This window comes from Haemaphysalis longicornis, unplaced genomic scaffold (genome assembly GCF_048455015.1).
Source record: "Haemaphysalis longicornis isolate Haplotype H1 unplaced genomic scaffold, Haemaphysalis longicornis Haplotype H1 scaffold_3, whole genome shotgun sequence".
Classification (NCBI taxonomy): Eukaryota; Metazoa; Arthropoda; class Arachnida; order Ixodida; family Ixodidae; genus Haemaphysalis; species Haemaphysalis longicornis.
In genome coordinates this window covers 82558324-82565802 of record NW_027526335.1, presented here as the reverse complement: position 1 = coordinate 82565802, position 7479 = coordinate 82558324, and the positions used below count along the sequence as shown (strand labels likewise).

The 7479-nt window shown below is 50.8% G+C and overlaps 1 pseudogene; it reads left to right on the top strand.

Annotated features, from left to right (window-relative positions):
- The first annotated feature begins 251 nt into the window (after nucleotides 1–251).
- On the top strand, nucleotides 252–6568 carry LOC144175297 (uncharacterized; annotated as a pseudogene).
- Nucleotides 6569–7479: the final 911 nt, after the last annotated feature.

Genomic DNA, 7479 nt, shown 5'->3' with positions numbered 1-7479 from the left:
GCAATCTGGATGAAGTGGGGTTCGGCAAGCTCTTGGTGGCCTACAGCCGCATCTGGGAGACGGGGCAGCTGCCACCCGAGTGGCCGCCTACAACGTCATAGGAGACATGGGTCGGTGCCACCTGAGTGGCTGCTAGCCATCTTGCGGCCCATCCCAAAGCCAGGCAAGGCCTTGTGGCAGTCACGGCGTACCGGCCTGTGGCCCTCACATCCTGTGGCTGCAAGCTGCTCGAACGGGTGGCACTGCGGAGGATGGAAGTCATCACTGTGGAGGAAGAGGCCGTGCCCGAGCAGCTAACGGGCTTCCGGAGGCACCAAGCAGCCACCGACTCCATTGCCGACGTCATGGCGGCCCTTGAACACGCCAGGGCCTCCAAGCAGGTGGCGGCCCTGGTGCTGCTGGACATGAAGAGCGCCTTCGACAACCTGCAGCGTCATGCCATCTACCTGGCCATGGAGGACGCTGTCATTGCGGGAAAGCTGCGGGGCTTCGTCGAGGCGTTCCTGGCGGGCCGCACGGCGCAGGTGCAGGCGGGGGACGCCCTGTCGGCCCCTCGGCCGGTGGACGTGGGCACCCCACAGTGCTCCGTCATCAGCCCCTTCCTCTTTAACCTGGTGATGTCAGCCCTGCCAGGCTGCCTGCCCAGAGGAGGGGGCCACTGGGTGTACATTTCGGTGTACGCCGACGACATCGCCCTGTGGGTGCTGGGTCCCAAGGGTCAGGGCCGAGCCATCGTACGGCAACTGCAGGCGGCCATGGATGCAGTCCGGGCCAAGCTGGCGAGCGTCGGCCAACAGCTGTCGGCGACTAAGACAGACGCCATGATGGTGCATCCAGACGCCCCCACCCATGGATAGACCCGGCGCCTAACCATCGATGGTGAGGAGCTCCAGTGGAGGACTAGGGTGCGCTACCTGTGGCTCACCCTGGACCACAGACTGAACTTCCGGCAGGCAGCCAAGGATCTCCGAGCCAGGACACGGCTGGCCAGCACGGCAGTGCACAAGATTGTGGCCCGGGACAGTGGTTGCTCACAGTGGACGGCTCTCCGCCTGAACAATGCCTCCGCTATGGGTCTCCTCATGTATGCGCTGCCGCTGGTGATACTTCGGAAACCATCCTGGCGGCAGCTAGAAAGGGATCACCGCAAGGGGGTCCGCGCTTACCCCGGCCTGCCCCAGAGCTCGCCGTGCGAGAAGACGCTGGCCACGGTGGGGGCGTGGACCCTCGAGATGACGGCTGACCAGCGGGCGCTTGGCCAAATTGACCAGCTGCGGCGCGCCGAGGGGGGCGGCTCGCTTCTGCAGCGACTGAGCGGCCACCACCACTCGCGCATGGGGCGCATGCTCACGCTCTACGAAGAGGTGGTGGCCTCAGTTGATGCGGGACCTGGTGGCCCGGCTCCTGCTCTGACAGCAGACGTGAGGCTGGACATCCCAGGTCTGCGCTGCAAGCGGCGGACGCCCCACGGTGGACAACTGCAGCTGGCACGAGGCGTCGTCTGGGGCGACCTACACAGCCACGCCCTTGTTTACACGGACGGCTTGGTGCGGCAGCAGCAGGGATTGGCCGCAGCGGCCGCCGTGCTGGGAGAGGCCACCCGGCAGGCGTGGCAGCCCTATGCCTCATCTTCGGCCACAGCTGAGCTGGTGGGTGTGGGTTTGGGCCTGGACCTGCTGCTGGAGGTGGAGCCCTTGCCCGAGCGCTGTGCTCTGCTGTGCGACTCCCGGGTGGCCCTGGGGCGTCTACTGGATGGTGACTCGCACTCCCTGTTGGTGCGGGGCATCCGGGAGAAAGCTGCGCAGATGGCGGCCCGGGGAACTCGGCTTTGCCTGCAATGGGTCCCCGCCCACATCGGGCTGGACGGAAACGAGCGGGCGGACGAGCTGGCCGCCGGGGCGCACGCGCTGCCTCCCTCGGACATGGTGACCCAGGTGGCAGCGCACGACGCCCGCCTGCTCAACCAACGAAACCTCCGCACCAGGCATCCAGACCCGCGGCTGCGTGTCGGAGGGGGTCTGGCGCCTGTTCGGGCATCACGCCTGCCTCGTCGACTGCGCTCGGCCGTCCTGCGCCTCCACATGGGGGACGTGTAAACGGCAGAGCGGAAACACCGACTGGGCCGGGTGGCCAGCCCCGCCTGAGCTCACTGCCGAGTGCCCGTGCAGACCCTGCCGCATGTACTGTACGAGTGCCCCAAGTTTGTGGCAGGGCGGGCGGAACTTTTGGCCATGCTACGAGGAGTGCGGCCGCTCGAGAAACTGCTTTGTCCCCCAGGGCAGTGCCAGGGAGCGGGACAAAGTGCTCCAGGCCCTCGGAGCATACCTGGGTGCCTCGGGGCTCCACAGCGCACTACACTGCAACTTCACATAACTGCTCGGGTTGCAGTGGAGTGCTGCTGCTAGTGTAGCTTTCCTGTGTGGGTATATATGTGTGTGTGCGTGTGTATGTGTGCACGTGTCCTTTTTGCTACATCTTTGTGTCCGGTATTTCAGTGTTTATATGACTAGTGTTTCGTTTTTTTTCTTCACCTATACGTTGTATATATGTGCCTTCTTATTCTTGCCCGCGTGTTATATATTGTAACGATGGTTACGAACGGGAGAATGTTGGAACTTTCAATGACGATGAAGACGATGCAAGCACCGCGCGCAACAGACGCATAGAAAGAAGATGAAGACGACCAAGCGAGGCGACGAGATGGCTGCTTTGAGAACGGTTCCCTGTACATAATGTAAATATATGTGCTTTTTATTGACGACGGCCTCCTCCCTTGCCTCCCTGGACGTTCTTCCACATGTCTTCTGTAACGATGGTTACGAATGAGGACTAGAAAAGGTTTATTTACAAGGCGAACTTGCGCCCAGAAATGATGCGCTGCTCGTAGACTCAGAGCTGGAACGTCGTCTACCTCCTCTTCTTTACCTCTAGTGCCACTCGTCTTCTTCTTCCTTGCCTTTCACTTGTTCGCTGATGCGTGACGTCAGTTTCCAGTCAACGCGTAATATTCAAACATGTTTCAATATTTATGTAAGCCCTCTACCCTATCCCCCTATTCCTATGTACTCTTTCCTCCCTATCCCACCTCCCCTACACCAGCAGGCGTTCCGGTGTCCGCCCCTAGGCGAGACAATTTACGCCTGTTGGTGGACCTTCCTTTCTTTCTGTTGTACAATACATACATACATACATACATACGTACATACATACATACATACATACATACATACATACATACATACATACATACATACATACATACATACATACATACATACATACATACATACATACATACATACATACATGCATACTACTGAAAACAATATCAAACTTATCCATGATACGTGAAAATGGAGTTTTTCAGCGCCTGATGCCGTTTTTAAGGTATTCTTACTACCCGCAGATCATACGAATAGAAGCCAAGCCCACACATGTGTGTGGGTTTGTTTTCTGTGTGAATTACTCTTAGCTTTCCATTTTCAGTTGTCGAAGCACCATTAGGAAGTGGTTAATACACAAAATTTAATTATTTGGGGCCATTTTCTAAAATCTTGTTGTTGGGAAGGAAAGGGATAAGGCAGGAAATCAATACATAAGCGATATTTTCAGTGTTTCTTTATGATAAAATTAATGGATGCTTGGTTTTTACGAGAACATATGAAATACTACATCAATAAATACTATATATAAATATATATATACATACATACATACATACATACATACATACATACATACATACATACATACATACATACATACATACATACATACATACATACATACATACATACATACATACATACATACATACATACATACATACATACGTATATATGGATTGGAAACAAACTCTCAAAGAGCGCGGGAAAATAAGGTAAGTAGAGACAGCGACACATGAGAAAAACATTTAAAAAATAAGTTTTCTGATGTTTCAGGAATAGGACTTCCTTTATTCCTCTTCCTGAAGTCCTCTTCCTGAAAGGCCTGTAAACTTTTATTCTTTTAATGTTTTTCTTGTGTGTCTCTGTCTTTACTTATAGTCATCCTGCATGCTCCCTAAAAGCAGGGCAAGGGTGCTCGTTTTTTTTTATACGGAAGCTGGGCTCTTCGTCAGTCGAGCTTTCTTTGGCGCCCTAAGATTGCGTCGAAGTTTTTCCGAAATAGGGAAAACTTTCCCAGTTCCGAATTGCGACGCGGCGGCAAACTTTAATACAAACTCAGCAAATATTTTCCATTCTTCCAAACACGCCTTCAAATTCGAAACTGGAGACACCGTACATTTTCAAGTACCTGTTAGTCGAAAAGTGCACAGCATGCGATATGCGACTTTCCTTGGGGAGACTAAATTATGCATTCTAGGTCTCAACGCTCTGGCATTTCTTCAAGGGCGCCGTATCTCCATTCATAACAGCGAGGTTCTTTGCCGCTTCTGCCTCCATCTTTTGTCGTAGCTCCGCCATGGCAAATCCGAGACGTTGAGTGATGGTTCTCAGTGTAACTTTCATCCCCTATATCTTACCACATATTTCCCGTTCCTGTGACTGCTTGAAATGCTTCAACTATTCTTTAAGTTCCTCAATTCAAGCGGGCAATACTGCATCTTGAGCGTTCCCTCGCCTTTGCACCATCTTTAACTCATCCCTCAGTGAAAATAAAAATGTTACACTGGTTCACCGCAACACCAAAAGAAATCTGGATTTTGGCAGTAGCAGCAACAATATTTTAGCAAACAACCAAGCAAACCAGTTTCAAGGTGATATCCTTTCTTGGACTACCTAAGGATAGAACTTTCGGTAACATTCGCTTTTGTTTTTTAAAAAAAGTTTAAATACACAATGGCAGCGCCAAAAAACCGTCTAAAACAGTTTGAAACATTACGTTCATATACGAAAGGTCGTTCGAAACTAGTAGAACTGCTGCAATGCCCCATACATATTTACATTTCTCAGTGCAAAAAAAAACTTACGAGGCGACATTTATGAGGCAACATGAGGTACATAAGAGACAAATTTTAGATACATGAGTAAAATTGTCAACGTTATTTTAATTAATACGTGTTTTCGGTTTGGCTTTGGATATAGCAAATAAAAAGCAACGCTTTAAACACGGGCTCAGGCGAGATAAGAGCAAGCATTAAAACAAGGTGTATCAGCTCGAGCTTTTCCAAGCACAACCGAAACAAAGGTCCCCGTAGATGACGCACGCACGAGCGCCGCGAACGAGGGAAAATTGAATTGAATCAAGCAAACTTGCATTGCATTCACAATGGGAAGAACGTGCGGGTTGGGAGGGGAAAAATGGAGGGGTTAGATGGCAGGAGTGGCAAAACACTATCGCTTTCGATGAAAATTTCAGCGATACAAGCAGATGCGCAGCTAATACGGTGGGCTCGGTGGGCGCAGGTGAGCTCGGTGGCTGTGCCACGACGCAGTCTAATCCACTTCTGTTCGTGATACAGGATTTCGTACGCGCTATCTCCTGCGTGCTGGTACCCGTTCTTCTGGGCCCGGTATCATGCATCGATGCGAGCTGCCGTATCGACGCGGCAGCCCGGAAACTGGACGCTCGAAAGTGCTTAACAGCTACACCGTCATCATCGACTTCAGCAAGCGCACAGCGTATAAATACCCTCCGCCGGCCGGCCGCTCTCTCTGGGCTCCATGGCTGTGCCACGACGCAGTCTAATCCACTTCTGTTTGTGATGCAGGTCACTAATAAATTCTGTATTTTTGCTAAAAAAAGAAGCAACGGATGCCTTGTTCAGCTACCAAGCCCCCAGTGCTTTGTTTCCATTATTTCTGATTGTATGAACATTGTGTTCTCTTTGCTGTTACTGTTGGGTGGAGATATTGAAACTAACCCTGGTCCGACCACCCTAGAGGAAATAATGACTGAACTAAAAAGCCTGCCTTCCGGTCAATCCCAGCTCATTGCGGATGTACAAATCCTAAAAAGCCAGCTCTCTACCACTGATAAAGCCATTTCAGAACTAGGCAAGAAAATCGACAGTCTAGAATCCCACTACAGTAGTGTCGACACACTCCGAAGCGATCTTGACGCCATGGCCACCGTCACCTCCCAGACAGCTACCCAAGTCTCTGTACTGGAGGCTCGACTGGACGATGCGGAGAATCGTTCCAGACGGAACAACGTGTCGTTTTATGGCATAGCGGACGACAACACATCCGAAACGTATGCGCAGTCTGAGGAGCTTATTACTGAGTTTTGCAAGGACCACCAAAAAATAACTGTCGAATCCAAGGATGTCGAGCGTGCCCACCGTCTTGGCCGCCACTCGCAAGACCGGTGTCGGCCTATTATTCTGGAGTTTACATCTTTCGAAACCAAGGAAGCTGTCCTTGCTAATGGCCCCCAGCCTAAGAACACCGATTTTAGCATCGGGGAGGATTTCTCGCATCGGGTCCGGAACGCACGGAAGCATCTTCTGGCTTTTGCTAAAGAAAAATCAGGTCCCTTCCTTTTACGGTATAAGACCCTTTTTATGGGCTCCAAACGATACGCATTTAACGAGGCAACTGAAAATGTAGAAGAAAGCTCGTAGCAATTGCCTTCACGTCCCAGATCTTCTAATGGTCCCGTCTTTGGTCACAACGCTAATCTTTCTTTTTGGGTCATTTTCACCAACATACGCAGCTATCTTTCCAAACGCGACCACGTGTCCTACCTTGTATCTTCATCTAGTAGCAGCCTACTTATACTAACTGAAACGTAGTTGACCTGTGACGTCACCGACAGCGAAATTTTGACGGACTTGCCTCCCTTTAATCTTTTTCGAGAAGATCGTCCTGGCCCCCGTGGTGGTGGAGTCCTGATTGCTACAACCGAACAACTTTCATGGTCCCTTATAAACATTTCCTCCGACCCGTCAATATTGTGTTTGCTCGGTCGTTCCGTACCACAGTCCGTACTATTAGGTGTTTGTTAGAGACCTCCAAAAAGTAGCCCGGATTTTGCGCGCCAGCTTAATGGTATTTTAGCCGAACTTACGGCCAAATACCCAAATGCTCGCGTCCTCCCCCTGGGGGACTTCAATTTTCCTACCATTGATTGGCTTAACCTAACTTCATCTGCCCCCAATGCAAAGGAAGCCAACGATTTCCTTGATGTTTGCCTCAACTTTAATATCACTCAGCTGATAACACAACCTACACGTGTTACTAAAGATACCGCTAGCATTCTTGACCTAATCTTAACAACCGATCCTGGGAGCCTGTCTTCTAATATCTTGATGAAATAAGTGACCATAAGGTCATTCACGCTAATTTTACTTTCGTTCCTCAAATGCGCCAAGCCTGCAGTAAAACAATTAGGCTATATGACAAGGGTAACTACGAAGCCATCACTCGTGAACTTGAAGCCTTTCTTCCGACGTTTCGAGATTGTTTTTGGGAGCGACCCATTAACGATAACTGGTTAATCTTCATAAAAATTAAACCAGCTAGCTGATCAATT